The sequence below is a fragment of the Chelonia mydas genome, chromosome 3, assembly GCF_015237465.2.
Source record: "Chelonia mydas isolate rCheMyd1 chromosome 3, rCheMyd1.pri.v2, whole genome shotgun sequence".
Taxonomy (NCBI): domain Eukaryota; kingdom Metazoa; phylum Chordata; order Testudines; family Cheloniidae; genus Chelonia; species Chelonia mydas.
The window spans coordinates 189,283,315-189,307,057 of NC_057851.1; the positions used below are offsets into that span (position 1 = coordinate 189,283,315).

Consider the following 23,743-nt stretch of genomic DNA (forward strand, 5'->3'; position numbering starts at 1 on the left):
TCCAGGAATCCAATCCCATGTCTAAATTAACTGTCTGATTTCACTTTTTACTTTTAAGTTGACTGAGCCTCATTTCAAAAAATAGCTTGTGAGACAAATCCAAATTAACCTCAATAGGCCCAATCCTGAACTAGTCTCTGGGGACCAAGTAATGCCAAAGGCAGCAGAAATACTTCTTCTGCAGTGCCGGTGGTCAAAACAGAGAAGACCCCACACAGAGGAGCTCTGCACGCCCATGCACCACACAAAATGTGAATGCCACAGTTGGAGAAAGTAAGAGAATGCTAACAAGGACTGCACAGATCCACATTGTTCTCCCTTTCCACCAAAAAAGGAGCAGCAGCTAAGCAGCAGGCCACTTCCACTAATCCCTCTCAGCCTAATCTAAGCATTAGTTGGCAGCAGGTTGGCAGCATAGGTGCCCAGGTAGGAATAGCCTGTTATATTGTGTTAATTCACAGCTCCCTGCAAACAGTCCTTTCACTATGCTCTGCTCCTTGCATCAGGCTTGTATTCATAGCCCCAAAGTTTTCAATATGGGGGGGAAAACAGGTCTGAAAACCAAGTATATTAAATAAAAAGAGAAAGAAGAAACACCTTATCCAGGCAATACTGCCACTTAAATATTTTCACCATCTAGTAACAAAGTAGATCTCTGGAGCTAATCAGTTATCTACTTCCAACAAACGTTACACACACACGCATGCACGCACGCGCTCTCTCCTCTCTCTCTCTCTCTCTCTGAAAATAATGCATTTTCTTTTGTACGAATATTCTACACTTTGCCCAGTGGCATGGGGGAGATTGTTAAAGGCACAAATGGGAGTTCAGCGCCCATTTCCAATCCAAAATCTCCCCCTTGTGTTTATGGTAAACAGATTTTCAAAGGAAAAACCAGGACACCTGTCATGGAAAGGAAAGAGGGATGGCGTGTAGGGAGATGCTGTCTGGGAGGCCTCATGATTCACAAAATCCAGGGCAAAACACTGCTTTTGTAATACTGCAATCAGTCAGGAAAACCTGAACAACATTCCTGTTTTTCAGAGACATGGTCACCATCATCACTGCAGCAGGAACTCCACTAGCGGCATGATGTTTACAGTCGCATGGAGTTATGAAGGTGAGTCCATAAAGTAGAAGAAAAAGAGTTTGTGTAGGAAGGGGAAGGAGAACGAGAGGAAGAGTCTCAGGCTCTTGACAGAAATGCAGATGACCTCTCCACCTCCAAGAACAATACTGAATCTCACTGGCTGTTTTAAGAGCTTGTCTACACTTTAAAGTTATGTCAAATTACGTTTTTCTGTGTTAACTAATCAGGAACAACTGCTCTGAGCACAGGGAATCTATACCGTTTAATTACGCTGACTTAAGCTACTTCAGTTTTGATTCATTGTACTCACATAGCGATGCATTTTCTCCACAGCATCCGGGGCAGGCAACCCATGGTACAATGTTCCTCCACTATGCTGCATGCATTCTGGGATTTTTCTCACTGCACGTTGTGGGATACCAACTAGAAGCCACTGGAATTCTGGGAGTTGGGAGTCAAATGAAAAAATTCCATGATTCCTCCCCTTTCATCCCAACATTCATCTAGCTTTTGTGACCCAGCGCCATTTTCCAGGTGCAGTCAGGCAGCATGGAGGAAACACTGCTAAGCACTGCAATGCTGAGTCATTAATAGAAACAGGCTCCTGCACATGTTTTGGCCGTCATGCAGCCAGATGGCTTTGGACGACTTGAGAGATAGCCGTGGGGATGCCATAGCAACACAGGCACAAGAAGAGACGGAAATGGAACAGTTACTTCTGCGTGAACTTTTCCTGAAACAGTTTCACTGGGTAAGCCACCGCTTCTGGACTCAGCCAGCTAGCACAGACTGATGGGACAGGATAGCACTGCTGACCTGGGATGACCAGCCGCGGTAGCAGAATTTCAGGATGACAAAGCCCACTGCCCTACAGATCTGTGCAGAGCTCACCCCAAGCTGTAGTGGTGGAACACCTACATGAGAACTCCCCTCAACGTGGAGAAGTCCATGGCTATTGCTATCTGAAAACTCACCACTCCCAACTGTTACAGTCAATAGCTAATCAGTTCGGTGTTTGCAGATCAACTGTCAGGACGATTGTCATACAGGGGTGTGCTGCTATCAGGAAAGTGCTCTTCCCCGGGTCATAAAGCCTGTCAATGCACTGGACATTGTTGACGGATTTTCACAATTGCCATCCCCAAACTGTACTAGGGCCATTGATGGGACCCATGTGCCTATTCTTTGCCCCCCACACCAAGACTCAGAATTCATCAATGAAAAGGGGTATTTTTCTCCAGGGTGCTGTGAGGCCTGGATGACCATCCTGGATGGGTCACCATTATCAGTGTGGGGTGGTCAGAACAGGTCCATAATGCCAGCATCTTTAGAAACACTGGCCTGTTTTCTGCCATGAAAAACGGAACTTTTGCTCCCACTATGGTCATTAATGGTGTTGTAGTTCCTCCTGTCATTCTGGGACACCAGTTTACCCTTTGCTTCCCTGTCTTATGAAGACTTTTACTGGATACTTGGCTAGGAGAAAGGACTTGTTTAACTATCCTCTGAGTAACTAGGACAATAGAATTTGCATTTGGAAGACTGAAGGGCAGGTGGAGATGCCTCATGACAAGGCTGGAGGTTATTGAGCAATGTCTGCCTCATATGATAGCTGCTTAGGTTATACACAACCTCTATGGCAGCAAGGGAGAGAGTGTTTCACCCATGGGTGTCAGGAGAAGATGGACAGATTTAACACATGTTATGAATACCTAGAGAGGCAGCCTCTCCTAAATGCTGCAATTGGTTAGAGACACAGGATCAGGGATGCTTTAGCCTCAAAGTAGGCACTCAGAGTATTGTTGGAAAAACATATATGCATTTGTGTTAGGATTTCATTATGCTTTTATGAAGTTTTTCAACTGATTTCTTGACGTGTTTAATGGTTGGTATAAGGATGTCTTTACGCTTTGAGCAACAATTTGATGAACATTTTAATAAATAATACATCAAGTTGTAAATAAGAAAAAATTTACTGAACATAAGACAGTGCAAAGTTAAAAGAAGTGCAAAATTACAAACCAATAAAGTGCAGAGTGAACAGATTTGCACTGATAAGGTCACAAACTTGTGTACGTCGGGGAAGAGAACATCAAAAATGTCCTCTGGGTCTTTGGGTATGGAATGGAGATAGAAAGCCTGTCACTTGCAGTTGGGGAATTAAAGAAGGTCTCTCCTAGTATCCACTTTTCTTCTTGTCTTGTGGTGTGCACTGGTGAGGGAAGGGCCTGTTCCTTGGAGTTGCTCCCAGTACACAGCACACTCAAAAGGCTTCAGGACACTGCTAAGTTGAGATACAGTCCTTGAACACAGTGCCATTATGTCTCGAGAAGGCCTGTCTGCTTCTGCATCATCTACAGAAGTCCTTTTCTTTGTCAATGTGCTCCCTTGACAGCCTCTCAGACTGTTCCCTGTCCTCCTCTCTCTCTCCTTTGCATCATGCAGAAGGAAACCTTCCTTTCATTCTTCTGTCTTCTTATCCCTCTCCTGTGTGCCACGAGGCCATCAACCATGTCCTCCCTCTTTTTCTCTCTCTTTCCCTGGAAATTTGCCAAGTGTTCAGTCACTGTCAACACCCCTTGATACAGGAGCCCTGTACAAGGACTGAGTTGGTGAGGCTGGAGAGGTAGAAAGGGGCAGTTACATGTGTACCTCTTCGGGCTGTCCTTACGCTGCAGATGTTACCCTGAGGTGTGTCCCCAAAAGGCAGAGAGATGGCGAGAGGCCCCTAACTCACATCAGTCCAACATGGAAGCACCCTGACAGTATCTGGGAACAGAGTTGTTTAAAACCCCCTGTACAACTATATTATAATATAGCACATAATACTTACTGGAAGAGGTCCCTTCCCCAGTACTGTTAGAGCTGGGTCTCCATCTGGGATTTGGGGGTCTCTGACACTGTCCTGCCTTGTCATTTTGTGGGTTGAAGAGACCCTGGTAGTCCACAGCAATCTCTTATAGATCACCAGGGTGAGGTGGACAAGGCTTTCTTCTGGCAACTAACAGAAGTTACTAGATCGCAGGCTCTGATTCTCATGGGAGACTTCAATCACCCTGATATCTGCTGGGAGAGCAATACAGCAGTGCACAGACAATCCAGGAAGTTTTTGGAAAGTGCAGGGGACAATTTCCTGTGCAAGTGCTTGAGGAACCAACTAGGGGCAGAGCTCTTCTTGACCTGCTGTTCACAAACAGGGAAGAATTAGTAGGGGAAAAAAAAGTGGATGGGAACCTGGGAGGCAGTGACCGTGAGATGGTCAAGTTCAGGATCCTGACACAAGGAAGAAAAGAAAGCAGCAGAATACGGACCCTGGACTTCAGAAAAGCAGACTTTGACTCCCTCAGGGAACTGATGGGCAGGATCCTCTGGGAGAATAACATGAAGGGGAAAGGAGTGCAGGAGAGCTGGCTGTATTTTAAAGAATCCTTATTGAGGTTGCAGGGACAAACCACCCCGATGTGTAGCAAAAACAGTAAATATGGCAGGCGACCAGCTTGGCTTAACAGTGAAATCCTTGCTGATCTTAAACACAAAAAAGAAGCTTACAAGAAGTGGAAGTCTGGACAAATGACCAGGGAGGAGTATAAAAATATTGCTCAGGAGCAAAATCAGGAAGGCCAAATCAAACTTGGAGTTGCAGTTAGCAAGGGATGTTAAGAGTAACAAGAAGGGTTTCTTCAGGTATGTTAGCAACAAGGTGGTGGTCAAGGAAAGTGTGGGCCCCTTACTGAATGAGGGAGGCAACCTAGTGACAGAGGATGTGGAAAAAGTTAACGTATTCAATGCTTTTTTTGGCCTCTGTCTTCATGAACAAGGTCAGCTCCCAGACTACTGGACTGGGCAGCACAATATGGGAGGAGGTAACCAGCCCTCTGTGAAGAAAGAAGTGGTTCGGGACTATTTAGAAAAGCTGGATGAGCTCAAGTCCTTGGGGCCAGGTGTGCTGCATCCGAGGGTGCTAAAGAAGTTGGCGGATGTCATTGCAGAGCCATTGGCCATTATCTTTGAAAACTCATGGCGACTGGGGGAGGTCCCGGATGACTGGAAAAAGGCTAATGTAGTGCCCATCTTTAAAAAAGGGAAGGAGAAGGATCCAGGGAACTACAGGCCAATCAGCCTCACCTCAGTCCCTGGAAAAATCATGGAGCAGGTCCTCAAGGAATCAATTCTGAAGCACTTAGGAGAGGAAAGTGATCAGGTACAGTAAGCATGGATTCACCAAGGGCAAATCATGCCTGACTAACCTAATTGCCTTCTATAACAAGATAACTGGCTCCGTGGATGAGAGGAAAGCAATGGACGTGTTATTCCTTGACTTTACGAAAGTTTTTGATACAGTCCCCCACAGTATTCTTGCCAGCAAGCTAAAGAAGTATGGGCTGGATGAATGGACTATAAGGTGGATAGAAAGTTGGCTAGATTATCAGGCTCAACAGGTAGTGATCAATGGCTCCATGTCTAGTTGGCAGCTGGTATCAAGCGGAGTGCCCCAATGGTCAATCCTGGGGCCGGTTTTGTTCAATATCTTCATTAACGATCTGGAGGATGGCGTGGATTGCACCCTCAGCAAGTTTGCAGATAACACTAAACTGGGAGGAGTGGTAGATAAGCTGGAAAGTAGGAATAGGATACAGAGAGACCTAGACAAATTAGAGGATTGGGCCAAAAGAAATCTGATGAGGTTCAACAAGAACAAGTGCAGAGTCCTGTACTTCGGACGGAAGAATCCCATGCACTGCTACAGACTAGGGACCAAGCGGCTAGGCAGCAGTTCTGCAGAAAAGGACCTAGGGGTTACAGTGGACAAGAAGCTGGATATGAGTCAACAGTGTGCCCTAGTTGCCAAGAAGGCCAATGGCATTTTGGGATGTATAAATAGGAGCATTGCCAGCAGATCGAGGGACGTGATCGTTCCCCTCTATTCGGCATTGGTGAGGCCTCATCTGGAGTACTGTGTCCAGTTTTGGGCCCCACACTACAAGAAAGATGTGGAAAAATCCAGTTAAGAGCAACAAAAATTATTAGGGGACTGGAGCACATAACTTATGAGGAGAGGCTGAGGGCACTGGGGTTATGTAGTCTGCAGAAGAGAAGAATGAGGGGGATTTGATAGCTGCTTTCAACTACCTGAAAGGGGGTTCCAAAGAGGATGGATCTAGACTGTTCTCAGTGGTACCAGATGTCAGAACGAGGAGTAATGGTCTCAAGTTGCAGTGGGGGAGATTTAGGTGGGATATTAGGAGAAACTTTTTCACTAGGAGGGTGGTGAAGCACTGAAATGCGTTACCAAGGGAGGTGGTGGAATCTCCTTCCTTAGAGGTTTTTAAGGTCAGGCTTGTCAAAGCCCTGGCTGGGATGATTTAGTTGGAGATTGGTCCTGCGTTGAGCAGGGGGTTGGACTAGATGACCTCCTGAGGTCCCTTCCAACCCAGATATTTCTATGATTCTTCCTGCTTGTCCTGTGTCAGCATCTGCAGAGGTGTCCTTGGCGAGATGCACAACATACTGATGCTCAGTGGTGGCCTCTTTTGAAAAATACGGTCCAGATCCTTGTAGTGGGCACAGAGCATGTGAACTCTCCCAGAGGACGTGTTTTTGTCCCCGATATTTTTACAACCCTGCCAGAACTCCCTTCCCTTGTTCCACCACTGGATAGGATCCAGGAGCGAGCACTCGGATTCATTTGTTTCTATATGCTCTCATGTATCTTAGCATTCCAGTGACTGTTGTTAAGATGAGATGTACTGTCTCCTCTCTCTCCACGCCCCAAAGGGCAAGGAAGTCCATGACCTCAGCACTAGACTACCTAGAAGCACAAGGCTTGGCTGCTATAACTAGGATATGACTCCCGCTGTGCGAACTTACCATGAGCTGGAATCACAAAGTGACACATGTGGTTGCATGCCAGCATTAAACAGGGAGGAGACACCCAGTCAAGATGACCCGGGAGCGAGAAAGGGCACAGAGAGAAATAGATACTCCGACTCACACGGACAGCAAAGCAATATGTGATAGCAGTGGGAGGCCTTGCAGAGTCAGAACAGTTGATTTGAAATGGGGCTGTGTCCACACCTACCTTGTTGTAGCAAAACTCATCCCAAATGTCAGTAAACTCAATTCCAAAGTTCAGGACAAGGCATCACATGATTCAAAACAAACGTTGTGTATGGACGCAAGGCAATATATCCTAAAAAAACACAAGTTAACCCAGACCAGCTTTCAAATGTAGATAAGCCTCAAGTTTCAAATTAGCAAATCCTATGAAGTTTGTTCAGACCCTGAATGGTCAGGGACTGGCAATAGCACACAGGCAGCTTATCTTCCATGATACTGATTTGAATGTGGCCAGGTGAGTAGTTACCTTTATATTTGATTTTTTTAAACTACTTGTTTGATGGCCTATATGTAAATAAAAAGCTGGTGACCTCCGTCCAATTCCTACCTGGATGGGTGTCTATTAGGGCTGTCAATTAATTGCAGTTAACACCTGCGATTAACTGAAAACAAAATTAATATGTTCATTTTTTAAAAATGGTATTAATCGCATACCATTTTTAAAAAATGGGGGGAGGGAGGAATTGGCTGCGGAGGGACCTGACAAGTGTCTGGTCTGGCACAGTGACCCAATCCTCCACCAGAGGGTGGGAAGAGGAGAGGAAAGACGAGGAAGTGGAAGTAGCTCCCATCCCGGCTCTGGTGCAGAGGTAGGGATCCTGACCCCACTATGCCCCATTGCCCCCAGCCAGACCCTCACTCCAGGGATTGACACGTCCCCCCGTGCGCCGTACTCCATTGCCCCAAGCCGGCCCCTCATTCCAGGGACTGACCCCTGTCCCGTGCCCCATTGCTCCCAGCCAGCCCCTCGCTCAGGGGAGTGCCCCACCACCACCACACTGTGTCTGAATGCCCCCAGCCAGCCCCTCACTCCAGGGACAGACCCCAATTCCGTGCCCATTGCCCCTGACCAGCCCCTCGCTCTGGGGACCAACCCCCTCCCCCGCACCATAGATCAAAGGTAGAAGCTTTATTAGTTTTCAGAGCTTATTGTAGTTATGCTAACATTTTTACATATACAGAAGTCAGGAAGTTCAAAGTAACGGTTTTCCTAGCAGCTGTGACGCCCTTTATGATTACGTAATATTACCGCCATATCAAATGGTCAAAGAAAAAGTAAATACGGTTAAAACAATCCAAGAATAGAAGACTGAGTAAAAAGTGAAAGCATGGATGCCAGTGGCACCTAATCAAAGCTAAACCTATTTGTCTACAGTCTGGGTTTGCTCAGAGCATGCCCATGTGAGGCAATGCACCGTACTGAGTCCAATGGAATTATATTGTAGTTATAGTTCATAATTCAGTTCTTCTGTTCTTAATATGCCATGCCTCCAGGAACTTCCTCTTTTGTAAGACAACTGCCCTTGCAAAGAAATGGATTAAATGACCAAACAGGTGGTCCTTTATATTTTATGTTGTTCTGTCAGTGTATTTAATACCATATCTTTGCTGGATTAACAGATTTTAAAGTAGAAGGATAATTTACCTGTTTTCCCCTTATAATACTTGATTCACACTTAATTGCTTTAGAGACATAAGACATTTCTGATGAGATACTGAAATTAATTGTGAACTATCTTCCAAACTAGAGATTTTTCTCATCCCTGAGAGGACATAACACATTTGAAACACAGTTTTCCTATATTCATCTTATAATCGTGGCAGTGTATTAATTTAATTCACAACGGGAAATATATAATTTCATATCAAACATTTTAAATTATGAATTGTGATATGTTGTACATTAGCAAAGAAATCTGAAATTTATACACTTCTCTTATTACTACATAGCAAATATTGGCTTCCCAATTTATATAACTTCAAGGGCTCGCTCATCTGAAGGGATCCCACCCACCGCAGTAAAAAGTTTAACAGGAGTTAAAAGGAGTTTAATCGCACTGTTTAACAGTGCAATTAAAACTGTGATGAATCTCAATTAATTTTTTTAATCTCGCAATTCATCGTGATTCATTTTTTTTAAATCGCTTGACAGCCCCAGTGTCTATATCTCAAAAAAAAATCACCAAAACTAGCCCCAATTGTTACTCTTGTATAGAGTCTCAGCAGAGGCTCCCAGGAACTAATGTAGAAACTGGACTACACATTCAGTACATAGAGGGTTGAACAACACTAGGGGGGCAGAATGCGAAACGCTTGCTCTGCTACTCTATTGCCCGAGCTGTACCAGTTTTGTAACTAACGAGTGGACTTTGTTTCCAAGGCTTTTAATCCTTAAAGGGGAAGCACATCCTGAGCAAGAACACTGGAGGGTCACCATAATTGGAGTTAGATAGGAAATGTAAAGAAAAGAAGGTAGGGGTAGAGGAGCTCCTAGAGGAGCCATTTCCCTCTAAATGCACCCCGCACAAAAAAAAAACCCTCGTTAATTTACTGTGGGTTTGATTAAAAAAAACAAGTGGAACTTGCATGCTATGGGCCATGACACCCCCCCGATTTTAAAACTAGCTCTCCACACAGGAACTGTTTCACGTACACAGCCTATAATGCCCCCCTCTCCTACAACCCGTACATGTGCTTTTCTCTGTCAATACATCTCTGATGAGCCTAAAAAGGAAGCACAATTAATATTTAATCAACGAATACAGATTCCGTGTAACACAGAGGTTTGAGTGCTAGAAAACAATAACTATTGATTCAAATTGCTTTTTATAGAGAAATGTTTTCTAATTTAGATGCCATCTCCCCCTCAAACCATAAAACTAGTTGACCATTAGCCAATGCTAAAAAGCAAACAAAACCCTTCCAAAGCATTAGCTGCAAGATTACAGAACCATTGCTCTTTGTAAACTAAGAAATGATTCAACTATCTGTATAAAATATATTGCAGTGCAAGCTGAACAAACAATTAAAAAAATACTATCAATTATAAAAATATTAAATTTCCCGTGTTTCATGTTGTGCGGCTCAGTCACCTAAAAGCCATTTGTTATGAAAAGAACTAAATAAACAGCTATTTAACAACAGAGTCAATATGTTCCAGTCAAAGTACAACACTCAAACAACCTAATACAGGAAGAAGGCTCGGTGGGGACAGCTTTCCTTAGGTAACAGGAGACAAATCGTCAACTCTGGTTCAAATTCAGCTTAGATCAGAAGCTACTAAACATAATTACCATCTTATGACCATTAGGTGGCCTACGTGAAAAGCGTTGGGGTGGTCTCAGTCCAGTTCCTCACAGACATGTGTCAGCATCATACACAAAAACCTTCCATAATTGGCACTAATTAATACTGAGTCTGTCAGACCAAACTGGCAGGGCATGGAGAGACAACTCTGTAGTTGTGGTAAGGTCACAGGCAACTCTGCATTAGTTAGTTCTGTTCAAATAAGAGAAGATGCTGGTCATGCAGATTTGAAGTCCTGTTGCCCCAGTTATATGTCTTTGCCCTTCCTTCCCCACATTCCTTCACACTCAACGGTCTGAGGTAAGCTACAGCTTTGCTTGTCTTTGGGGATGAGGAAGCATTGAATTTTAGTTGCACTGCCATGACCCCATGCCAAATAGCTGCTCAGATCTCTGGGTTTTAAAACCATGAACCTCAGTGAAAGGCTAAAGCTGGAGCATACCTAAATCTGACCAAATTAATTGGATGTTCTTTCCTCTTTTTTCACTCCACCCAGAGCCTCAGAACCTCACAGATAAAGGCAGATAACTAGATTTGGAGTGGGGAGCAGAAGCCACAAGAGACAGAGAATGAGGAGACATCAGGCATAAACAGGCGTGAGAGCCAGGGGACCAGACTCATAAGTGGGAAGGCAGCCAGTTGGGCACCATGTATTATATTTTGCAAAGCCCAGGGCAAACCATTTGTAAGTGTTCAGTGCTCACGCAGTTTTCATTAAGAAGCTGTAGGCTGTGCAGCAGGTTTGTGTTTTCACATTCTGTGCCCCAAACTTTTGCAAACCAGAAGTGAAAGATACTTGGCACTAAAGCTCATGCTTAAATAAATTTGTTAGTCTCTAAGGTGCCACAAGTACTCCTTTTCTTTTTGGCATTAAAGCTTTTCTGAAGAAGGATTTTACAATTTCAGAGTCAGTGGCCAAGAACAAAGCTTTGAGACTGCCCTAAGTTCTCTTATTTAAAAACACAGATTAATATTACATTTATAACTCTAACACAGCCCTGCTTCTCCTGTTGAATAAAAGATGTGACCATAGCTTTTTCCTTCTCTCCTTAAAGCAACTGATTTTATATTAGAAAAGGAGGACTTGTGGCACCTTAGAGACTAACATATTTATTTGAGCATAAGCTTTCGTGAGCTACAGCTCACTTCATTGGATGCATTCAGTTTTTTCCACTGAATAAATTTGTTAGTCTCTAAGGTGCCACAAGTACTCCTTTTCTTTTGCGAATACAGACTAACACAGCTACTACTCTGAAACCTGATTTTATATTGGTATAATATCCGGTATAATTGGTGTGGGTGGCTGTAATATATATACACATTATATATATTACACCCACCCACACCAATTATACCGGAACCAGAGCTCTCCACATCCAACATTGTTTAACAAAGTAGCAAAAGTACTCTACAGTCTGGACAAACTATGTTGTCTGATCATCATGTTTTAGATAGCAATTTTCACTGATTGAAATCTAGGTTGTGCAGGATGCAAGGTCTTCTGTGGATTGATTTGATCATTCCAGGAAATATCTGGCATGATGCTTTGAGTACAGAACTCTTTAAACATCAGTTGTGAAAGATTTGCATAAAAGGTTTTATCGCCACTGATAGAGCTAGTGTTGTAAACCTGTGTCAGCACAAACCGCTGATGTTAATTGTGAAACATACATAATTTTCCTACTTCCAGTTTGATAACCGCTGACAAGAGTTTAACATTTAGGAACCTATACTGGAAAGATATGTGCATGTTCTTAACTTTAAATTCACAAACAGTCATAGTGAAATCAATGGGACTATTTGCATGCTTAAAGTTAAGCATGTGAGCAAGTATCTCTGACTGAGTTTAAGATTTTTACACAAAGCGGAGAAAAATATAACTAATACTTGCTTGTAACGAGGAGGCTCTTTATTTCATGATACACAACAAATCTTTAACAAGTTTTCTGTTCAGTAATACAATATTTTCTTTGTACCAAGAAGAAATAATTTATATTTATTTTGGCACTTAATGTCATGAAGGGTAGTGGTTTGGGGACTGGGGGGGGGAGGGGAGGAAGGATGGAGGTTGGGTTTTCTGTGAAGGGGGTTTATTTTTTTCTTACTGTGTTTGATTTGAGTTGTATTAATTATTACAGCCTGCTAGATTACTCTTGTGAAGCAAGGATAAAAGAGTATAATTAACAAGAGAAGCGGAAGTGTTAGCACAATAGCAAGCAGATGTACCTATTGAAGAATAAAAATAAATTACTTGAGTAAAGTCAAAGTACTTCTGTGATAAGATTTTTTTTTTTTTGGCCTTTTGTTCGCTTCTGTACTGTGCATAGCAGTATGATGTGCTAGGTTTTCATTAAGAATCCCTCCCCTACTACCTCCTCTCCCCATAAGTCCTGAAATTTTGTCAAGTGCTTTTAATGGTCTCTTTAAAAAATGTTCTAAGTTCTGCAAGACCGTTAGTTTGGGCTGAACATTATTTTTTCCTCATCTTAATGATCATTTTTTAAGGGAGGAAAGCTCTCTCAGTTTAGTAAGGCTGAAGTCTTTCGCCCATCAAGGTGCTGTATCACTCACAGTGTGTATCACCTACACCCACACGACACTGCCACTGGCGTGTCTTACATTAGACTTTTTCCTTCTGAATATCCCCTTGTCACTACCACCAGTGAAGTTTCACTGGCAATAGCAACGCTGGGAACACTAGGGTAGACCAGCCATCAGTATTTTAACATGGTCTAAACACACTGCTTAAAACGGTGCCATCTGCTGGTGGCTTTGCTAACATGAACATTCCCTTAGTAGAGCTACTCTGATGGTAGAAAGGTCAGAAATTTCAAGGAGAAAATAAAGTCTAGTATAGACAAGACCTGTGTGGGATAACAAAACTCTCAAGTTAATGAGGCCTTGTCTATACTAGGCTTTATTTTCCCTTTAGAATTCCCTATTTGTGGAAGCTTTGGTATAGACAAGGTGCTGACATTTGCCAGTATTTTAACGACCATGTTGTCTTGACCTCACTATGGGCAGGTTTAGATAACACTGTGGCTAAAACAACAACTGCCTATCAACACTAGTGCTTCCACAATCTCCACTATATACCAGGGGTAGCAAAGTGGAAATTTTAAGAAAAAAAAAGTCTAAAGTAGACACAGCCAGATGGAGGTGTGGCTGGCATCCTCTTCCCTTCTCCACAACCAAATCACTGCTTAAGTAACACACTTGGCCTACAGTACAACAGTTCAAACCCTAAGATTTCAGTCTGCCCTCAAACCTTGGGTCTTAGGGTTTGGTCCCAAGCAATCCAGCCTTTGGCTCCCACCCCGACAGCCAAGTCTAATATAATGAGGATTACTTAAAATCTTATTCAACATATATGAAATTCTACTAACCCCAAGAGATTGGACACATTACCCATCAGGTCAATGAATATTTGGGATCTTACCCAAATACACGCTTACAGCCAATTCTTATTAAGTAAACTAAGATTTACTAAAAAAGAAAAGAGTTATTGTGATTAAAAGACCATTATACATACAGATATAAATAAAGTTCTCAGGTCAGATTCATAGCAGAGATGATGTGCTCCTGATTTGTAAAAGTCCTTCCAGAATCAGTTCAATAGGTACAGTCCAACAGGCAGTCCATGTGCAGAGTTTGTTCAAATTCTTCCATGAGAAATTGCAGGGATAATCCAGGACATACCTGGAGATCTCAGTCTTGTAGCTTGAACTTACCCTGACAAAGTTTAAGCAGGAAGGATCAGGCCTGAGACTAATTTTTAATATATGTAGTTCCCAAGTAGGCTGAGAAGCCTCTTGTCACAGCAGGACCTCCTCCCAAGGAAGAATAGGTAATATACATTGTTGCTTTGAAGTAAATCTCAATTTCCTAGGCATACATTGATTACTAGTTGCATTGATTAGCATAAGGCAATTAACCATTCAAACAGTTTCACAGGTAGTTTACTACAAACTTCAAAGAGAAATAAAGACAATTATATTATTACACCTCAAGTTTCATCCAAATGTTAATATCCCTTTTGATCTCTCAATCAACAGAACATATAAATGAAACTTTACTGACAGGAACTGAAGTTTAGCGTTACAAGCTAATTAGAATACATGGTTAAATTTCTTATAAGACATAGGTAAACACAGACAAATACAATTAGTATATATCCTTTGAGTCTCTAACAACACAGGCATAAATATTAAATAAATTTAATCTACTTAATATGGCTTTGATAACCATCTACAAGGAATGGCCCTGTTTACCATTTCAATACTTTTCTACTTTTCCTTAAAGCTTGATTTTGGGCCACAACCTGCTGGTCGTTTAACCCTTGCTGGCTCAGTGTTACAGCACATGCATAGCAAGGTTAAAGAGAGAGAGTCAACTTAAAAAAAATTAAAAAAAAAAAAACACACGTCTGTCTGAAATTGTTTTTGTCTTCCTGTCGTTGTAGGTAACACCAAAGTTTACTCTAACTGAAATATTATCTCTTTCAGGTTCTCCCCCACACACTTTGTACATTTGATAGATCTTAGTGTCTAGCTCATTTCTCCTGTACAGTTAAGGTCTGATTATGCTCCCATTGAAGTCAACAGCAACATTCTCACTGCGGGGAGGACAACGGCAGCAGGAGCAATACCTTATCATCATCCATACCATTGTAACACCCAAAGGCATTGGTGTTGTTTGAACAGGAAACTAAACAAAAATGTAATAGGGGACAGTGCCTTCCCCAAAATGCTTGCGTCCACATTTGGACAAAATGCAAACAAGTGTGCGTGGCAGCCGACAGAGAAGAGCAAAAAGATCACAAGGTTGCATAGATCAGTTATGTGCCCATGGGCAGTAGGTGGAGCCCCCTTTGGAGAGGATAGCCACCAGCTCCGCCCCTTCCGCCCACACCCCTCCTCCCCTGCAGCCAGAGCCTCAAGACCCTCTGCCCCTCCCCCACAGCTGGAGCCAAGAGCCCTCCCCTCCCCCCTACCCAGAGGAGTCCCGAATGCTCCCCGCCCCTCCAGCCAGATAAGTCCCAGGCTGGCTGGAGGCCCAAGCAGTGTCACCCTCAGACAGAAGAACCCCAGGCTGGCCGGAGACCCAAGGGCCCCGCCCCGCCACCTGCCCGGCTGCAGCCACGTCTCCCCTCCCTAGACCTCAAGCCACCCCGGGGAAAGCATCCAGAAGAAGCTTTTGATATGCCCCATGCAGGTTCTGGGGCAGCTGAGGAGGCGGTATTTGCTACTCAGCTTCCTGGGTTCATCAGTAACCTCTCTGGACTCCAGGGAGATGACTGATGAACCCAGGAAGCTGAACAACGTATACTGCCTCCTCGGCCGCTCCGGAACCTGCCTGGGGCATAATAAAGCAAAAACTGCCCCCCCCCCCGCCAACCTGACACCCAGGGGTCCGGTGGCAGCAGCAACGCCTGGCCTATTATACCTGCCGCCCACGTGTGCTCTGCCTGCCTCCCTCCCTCCAGCTGAAGATATTTTTTGAAAATGACTAGATTTCAAGCTGACTGCACGCTTCTAAGTCATGCTAGTCTCTTCATGATGGGAAGTGAGAAAGATCTGTAAAACGTCTGAGAAATAAAACGTTCAGCATTTTGTAACTTTACAGAAACATGAAAAAGAAAAATATTGGTTTACATTGGCACATCTGAGTGTTTGGGTTGGATGAAGAGAGGCTTTTTACCACCCTGCCTAACGATCCCTCTTACCACACCACCACCACCCACACTCAAAGATTATATCAAAGACACCATGGCAAGAATGGATGGGACTATTCAGCACCTGCCATTGCAACTCTTCAGTTGATAGGTTTCAGAGTAGCAGCCGTGTTAGTCTGTATCCGCATTCTTCAGTTGATGTTCATTAGCAACCTTCCCAGTTTTGGACCACATGGCATGATATCTATTTCTATACATTTTTCTATACTTCTTTTTTTAACCAAACCAATGGCCCCTTTGACTGGGAAGCATAGCACATGCTGCCCTCTACCCCGTACAACCCGTAAGACTGACCAGTATCAGGAGAGCTGCTGAGAACACCGCACATTAGGGAGAGAGATGCCACTCCAATAGCCATGACAGCTGTGGGGCCGGGGGAGAAAGGAGAGCAGAAAATTCTCTCCCACTCCTTCCAGTGCAAACAGCCTGAAGGAGAGTTCCTTCATGCTACAGTTCCCACCACGAGAAAGAATATGCCTTGATACAAAAGGTGTGATTTGGTTGGACAAACACAAGTGTGGATTTAGTATACTTTTTACCCACCTGAGATGATGATTCTAAATTCTGAATAAAAAGCTCTCCCTTTTCTTCTCCTTAGAAGCCTCTAAACCATTTCTAGCAGACCCAAGAAGAGACCAGGATTTTGTAGCAAACCGAATTTTAAATTCTGTGTCTATATATCTACATCTAGGTAGAGTTGATATTTGAACACGGCCTCTATCAGAGTTTCTGCATCAAGGTCATGTTTTGCTTTTTTATTAGAAGGAGGTTTGGCTTGACCTTTTTTGGTTTAAAAAAGGAACAAAGTGAGGCACTAATTATTATTTTATATCTGTACTTAGTTTATCAGTGGGCTTGGTGTGGAATGTGTAGCATGTACTGCTGATGATTTAGTTAAAAAAATAGTAATAAAAATTAAGTTTGCAGAATGAGTTGAATTAAACAAGATCTGAATCCATCCATTATTCAGGACAGGCAATAAGGACAGTCTCTCAGCTGTTCATTTTTTTTTAGAGCACTATTGCAGCATAAGATCTTGAGCAAAACAAACTTGACAGTACTGTCAAGCAAAGTCTTATGTTATATTCTTGTAGATGGGATTTTATATTAATAAGGTATAGAAATTGAACTTAGCCTTCAAAAATTATTTTTCTAAATGTCATGGTTGCAATAAAGTTGTCAGGAGACATAGTACACAGACTAGTAAATAGATCTGAAACCTAGCACGATTAGATTTTAAGAATATGACCAGCTGCCCTACGCTTTGCATATGCACATAGAAACCTTTCCTACATTTTATCAGTAATCAATCAAAATTTTTAAATGAGCTTAATTTTCTAAGTAAATTTAGTGCCCATAACATGAACAGCACTTGCAAAGACTAGCCACACTGCAGGCCTGCGTTGCACAAACTTGCTCACAAAATCTGACAACGTAATTCAGTCCTGACATGCAGCAACCTCGCTATTCCAATCCTAGTTCTCTCTTTACTAGAGATGGCTGATTACAAAGTGAACGAAATGGAGACTACTAAAAAACCAAATGTACTTTCACTTTAGACCTAATCCAGGATTTGAAACCAGGTTTCACAAGGTGAAAGGCTAGTTCACTAACCCACTGTATCACCTAGATGCCAGCAAGTGGACTTTTACTTGACTAGCCTTACCATCACACTTGGTGAGCCCATGTTCTCTCACTCTCTATTCACAGACCTTCATATTCACTGCAACACAAAACAAATCAAACATGAACTCATGAGAGGCAACAAAGTTATTGCCTTGATCTTAGGAGCTGGGAACTCTTGAGTTGTAATTCAAGCATTGACTCATTATGAGGCCTTCAGCAAGTTATTTAGGGCTTGGAATGAGTGAGATGTTGTCCCCTCAACTCCCTTTGACTTAAATTGGGCTCTTAACTTCTCCATCTTCTCAGTTTACCTCAGTGTGAATTGAAGATAATACTTCCCTACCTGTGCCGTGAGGATCGGTAATGTTATCAAGTACATTAAAAATGAAAAGTGATATACAAATGCTAAGCAGTGCTATCATAAAAAATGAAAAAGGGGAGAAGTAAAAGAATATCCAGTGTAAAACTGACTCAAGTTTGTTCCCTGTAATTTAACTTCAGCGAGCGAAACTAAAACACCCCATATTAAATAATGTATTTGCATACAAAGAAAATGAAAGGGTACCCCTGGCAGAACACCTATAATTTCATCAGACACAGGTACAGAACAGAGACTTTTGTTTCATTTTGCAACAGGGTTTTTTTTTCAAATGCAGGAAAGTAAAACGTTTATAAAAAAAAAGAGCAACTATAAATATTTAGGAAAAGCCACTTTTGTTCCTCCGCATGGAAACCACCAAAATAAACTATCTTTTCTGCTGTTTCTACATAACAAGAGAGAAGCGAATATATGACCTGGCCAGAGTTTGATAAAGTTTGATTATTCAACTCTAGAATCTTCATCCTCTAAATCTAACAGGCATCCGACCTAAGCTTCTCAAAGTAGATTCCTTATCCTAACATGTTTATCTTCAAGTGTCACATGTCATTAGGGAATGGCTGCAGGGATATCTTAGAGAAGAAAAGAAAAACAAGCATCTGTGACCTATTTATTGTTTGAATGAATTTCATGCTCATGAAACGGTGTCAGCTTGAAAGTCCTGGAGAATTAAATCCTGGATGCACAGACTAGACTCAGTAATGCAAGATTCCATATGAGACAACATGTTTAAACGGTGACTGAGAGGGCCCAAACTTTATGAGCAAAAGAGCAATAAAGGTTTCCATGCTCATTCAGTTCTTGGCTTTTCTGACACTGAGCCAACAAAGCTGTCAAATGAGGTGGTGGTGATGGCTTTGTTTACTAGAAAACTGAACTGACACCACCAACTCATTTGAAATAGGCCAGAGTCTAAAACATTATCTAAGGGTATGTCTACACTACCTGCCAGATCGGCGGGCAGCGATTGGTCCAGCGGGTGTCGATTTATCGCGTCTAGTGTAGACGGGATAAATCAACCCCGGGCACTGTCCTGTCGACTCCTGTACTCCACCGCTGCGAGAGGCGCTGGCAGAGTTGACGGGGGAGCGGCAGCAGTCAACTCACCATGGTGAAGACACCACGGTAAGTCGATCCAAGTACGTCGACTTCAGCTACATTATTCACGTAGCTGAAGTTGTGTAACTTAGCTCGATCCCCCCTCTCCCGCAGTGTAGACCAGGACTTAGACTTTTAAACACCAGGAGCCCCTCTGTGTGCAGAACACCCTCAAAAGATACTGAAGTTCTACCTCTCATGGAAGACCTGCAGGCCTGGACCCCTGGGCTGAATGTACAGCAAACTACAGACGAAAGATTCTATCTGTAGCCCACTCCAATCTCCCAGTTTTTAAACTTTCATCTCACCCCTCAGGCCAGCCAGGGCAATGAATACTATGGAGCAGCATACTCAGCCCTTGAGGAAGGGAGCCTTGCATTGTTCAATAACAATTTTCGGCTAATTAAAGAAATAGATTGGACTGCCTTTGGCATTCATAGATGGCTAATTCCCCGATGCAGGCTGACTTCTCTATAGACAATTCTGCCTGTTATCTTGTCCGTCACATTTGAGTTCTGTCAAACTCCTTGAGGCAGGGACGAAACCTCTCACAATTCTCCACCCTCATTCATATTGAGCATTACCTTACTCAGTGAGGAGTCCAAAGGAAATCAATGGGACTTCTCCCCGGCTAAGATACTACTAAGGGTGAGTAAAGGTGGCATAATTCAGACCTACATATGTTTTCACTATCAGAATTTATGGCACTGTATTTACCCCCACGTCCCCGTCCCCCCCCCCAAAAAAGGAGAGAGGGCAGAAGAGCAAGAGAATTGAGGGAATGCATTCCTACCTAGAAAGGACATACATCCGATGAAGTGAGCTGTAGCTCACGAAAGCTCATGCTCAAATAAATTGGTTAGTCTCTAAGGTGCCACAAGTACTCCTTTTCTTTTTGCGAATACAGACTAACACGGCTGCTACTCTGAAACATCCAAACCTCAAGATCAAAAGATTCTGAGCATCCAAAATGATTCTGAATGGCCACTAAGCGCAGTACAGTACTAGTGCTTAGGTTAACATATGCTTATCCCAAGTGACATGCCCTAACTGCACACACAGTGAACATTCCTATTAGAGGTTTCGCATTTTTCATCAGACTGGTTTTGCTTGAGCAAACTAATATTAATAAAAAGGGGAGATGAAAATGGGACATGCTGTGCTATGTTGGGGAGCAGTGGTCCCCAGTGTGGTGCCTGCGGGCGCCCTGGTGCCTGCCGGGGCATTTTTGCACGCCCGCAGGACACCGTGCCACCGAAATGCCGCCACCGAGTACGGCCGCCGGAGAACCGCCCGCCGAGAAGCGTTGCCGTTTCTCGGCAGCATTTCAGTGGCGGGGTGTCTGGCGCCCGCCACAGTCTTCTGGGAATAGCAATATGCTATTCCCACATAACGGTTGGGGACCACTGCCCTAGAGGATCAGGTCTTTGTAAATACTGCAAGGACCTCTGATACAACTGTGATGGGTGTGGTATAAAAGACACAAAGAATCACTTCAGATATTTGAAGAAAATAAATAACTGAAAGCAAGGATTAAACAAAGAAATGCCTTCCCACTGTTAACTCCACCATCACTCCTGTGATAATATCCAAGACACAATCATGAATCATCTGCCAACAGCAAGCTATCTAGCCTGGGGGAAGAATATGCACCTCATGTTCTATTTCTCAATAGCTGTGACAACAATGAACAGAAACATGCCTTCCAGGTTATCATTTGTAGAGACAAGAGTTTAAAAAAAAAAGTTAACACTGTAACATTACAAACTACTCAAGATTTCAGGTTAACACACAGCTTTAAGATTCCCCACCCTCCCCTCAGTATCTTAACACTAAAATCCAGTCCCCAAGCAACAAATCAGACACTAACTTGCTGGGACAACATGCAAAAAGGGAAGCAACCGCTTCTATAAATATTTTGTACCACTGTCCTCTACAAGTTTTCTTAACGGGGGCGGGGAAAAAAAAAGGTTGACTGGCATGATACATTTTTCATGATCAGTAGGTTTTATGTAGATACTTTTTAAAACTGAAACCATCAATCTTTTTGCTTAATAAAATGCAATGTATGCAAGTATTTATTCTTTCCACTGATTTGAATGGAATTAGATCAGCCCACTGGAAGGATTTTGTGCGTGTATGTTCGCCAAATAATAAGAAAAAGTTAAGGGCTTCAGTTTCCCTGGCAGTGTTTTGACCGCTGTTATGCTACTCCCCACGTGAGATCCCAAGTTTCATCCCCATGACCATTCACCATTATGAAATTAAACAGGAGCCGCCTGAAGATAGAGATGTGGTCATCAAAAGCAGTGACAAAAATTGCTGACAAGTATTTACAGCTGTTAGGGTGCTCTGATAAATAAAGTCAGAAGCCCTGATCGTAAGAGAGCAAATTTAGAACTATTCCTCTGCTGTCTGCTGAAGTCGTTACAATGCTTCCATCAAGGGTACAGAAATAGAGACTAACACTTCCTCTCTGATTACAGAAAGGCAGCCTCACAAGTAGCATCTATAATTTCTATTTTTAGATCACCAACTCTTCTGCTCTTTAAGCATCCACATCTCGAAATTTAAAAAACCTGGGCAATTTTTAGAAGCCTCAACTGGTTGAACACATTTAATTAAATGTCCTTCAAATCACACCCCTAGCGCAGACCCAGCAGGAAGCACTGACTAAGCACTAACTCCTGGATACACCCATGAGACAAAGCAAACAAACAAAATGCCTTGCCAGTGCTGGAGATCGATGTAGTAAACAAAAAACTGTTCTAATGCCTCCTGCCTCAAGGACTTTATTTTGAAATAAAACCTAAAGAATCTGGTTTTGGATCCCAAACATCTTGTAGCTGTCAAAAACAGAATTTTTTTTCCAGCTGAAACATTCAGTTCCTTTATCATTTTGCAGATAAAAACTGGCATTTGTGTAAGGTCACTATTACATCATCAGCTAGTATTTAGTTTGCCATGCCATACACTCCAAAAATCAAGAAATGCCAGAATTCAGGTCAAAGTATTTCACAAATTAACTGAAAAGGAAAATAAGAGTAAAACTGAAGAATACTGCACTAAAACAAGATTCTGCGATTAAGCTCTATCAGGAGTAAATAATAAACTAAGCGAGGATGTAACTAGTGCCCCTAAGACTAGCCAGGTTGGATAATAAATTATTAAATGTAAATCTTAATATGTCTTAGAACATATGCTTTATTTAAAAAATAGGAGAGACAGCAAGGGTACGCGGATATTGCTGCTGAAATCAATTACTTCTGCTCAGCCACAGAATTTGTTAGATTTTTATATTTGCAACTTGATGCAACTTCCGCTGAAGTCAGTGGACAGACTCCTATTAACATCAAAGAGAGCTGGATCAGGCCCTAGATGCAGTATTATTAAAAGGAGGAGCTGATAGTGACCCTTTCATTTAGTGGTCTATATTCTATTATACAAGACCGTGCAACCGTTTCTTCAACACCGCCATTGTTTGCAGCAGACCTTTGTTCTTTGACAGAGGCATAGCCCTAAGGCTAAAGAAATCCCTTTTTTTATCCCACAAAATTCTGTCCAGCTTTTATTGATATAAATTGTTAAATATCATCATTTCCCTTTTCTCAGATGTGTTCCTCAGTAAACGGATACAGTATTGCCAACCCCAAGCATTCAAAATTCATGAGTGAGGCTGCAAAAATCATGAGTTTTTTTTAAAAATAGTAAGCATTGGTTTCTTTTTATTTCCTTTCTGGTTTCTAAGCCAGTCGAGTCACATTTTCAATCTTTTCTACACATTCATGAGGAATAGAAATTTTTTTTTTTTTTAAAGGGAAGCTGAGATTCTCATATATTCCCATCATTCCAGGAGCTATGGCATCATGAAAACACGCCAAATATTGTAAGATGTTTGAAAAAAACCATGAGATGGCAACAGTGTGTTGGCAGCAGGCCAAAAAAAAAAACAACACAGTGGAAGATGAACATCCTGAGGATGCACTGAGCAGCAGCAGCAAAAGCACCACCACCACCACACATTATACTGAGAACTGAGAGCTGCTGGAGCAACTCCAAACCAAGGGCCTATACCTCCCATTTCAGGGTACCAAATAGGTCAAAAGGAGAGAGCTGATTAGGCTTCCCCACCCCACAATGACCCAGTGGTCTACTGGCTCTGGAATAACAGCCCTCTCCTGCTGCCAGTCCATGTCATTAGTCCTGTAGCTCAAGTGTTAGCTGACTGTGCTACTGTACAGAACATTCACGATTCAAAATACAGATGATGAACACTGGAGGGGTTGTCAGTGTTACAGATAATAGGTTGGGGGGGGGGTAACCGTTTTCCTTTAAAAACCAAAGGAATCATACCAAAAAACCCCTGAAGTTAAAAGATTATTAGTTTGCCATGCCAAACACTCCAAAATCAGGAAATGCCAGAATTAAGATTACCAGTGCAACTTTAATTCAAACCACCTTTTGCATAGGCATTTGATTTTGCTTGGCAGAACTCAATTTAAAAAAAAAGAAATTTTGATGGATAACATCAATGTTCATTTTTAAGCATTTATAAAAATGTTTATTGATTTAAATGTTTACAGTTGTGGAAAATTGGGGGGAGGTCAGATAA

At 42.5% G+C, this 23,743-nt stretch overlaps 1 protein-coding gene and 1 long non-coding RNA gene across 17 annotated transcripts in view; one reads left to right on the forward strand and one right to left on the reverse strand.

Annotated features, from left to right (window-relative positions):
* Positions 1–23,743, reverse strand: part of EHBP1 (EH domain binding protein 1) — a 322,570-nt gene that overhangs the window by 273,557 nt on the left and 25,270 nt on the right. The window lies entirely within an intron of this gene.
* The window catches only part of LOC122465244, a 32,051-nt gene continuing 15,679 nt past the window's right edge, over positions 7,372–23,743 (forward strand). The window contains exon 1 of the long non-coding RNA XR_006289945.1: positions 7,372–7,442. This is a non-coding gene — a long non-coding RNA (uncharacterized LOC122465244). The remainder of the gene's footprint in view (positions 7,443–23,743) is intronic.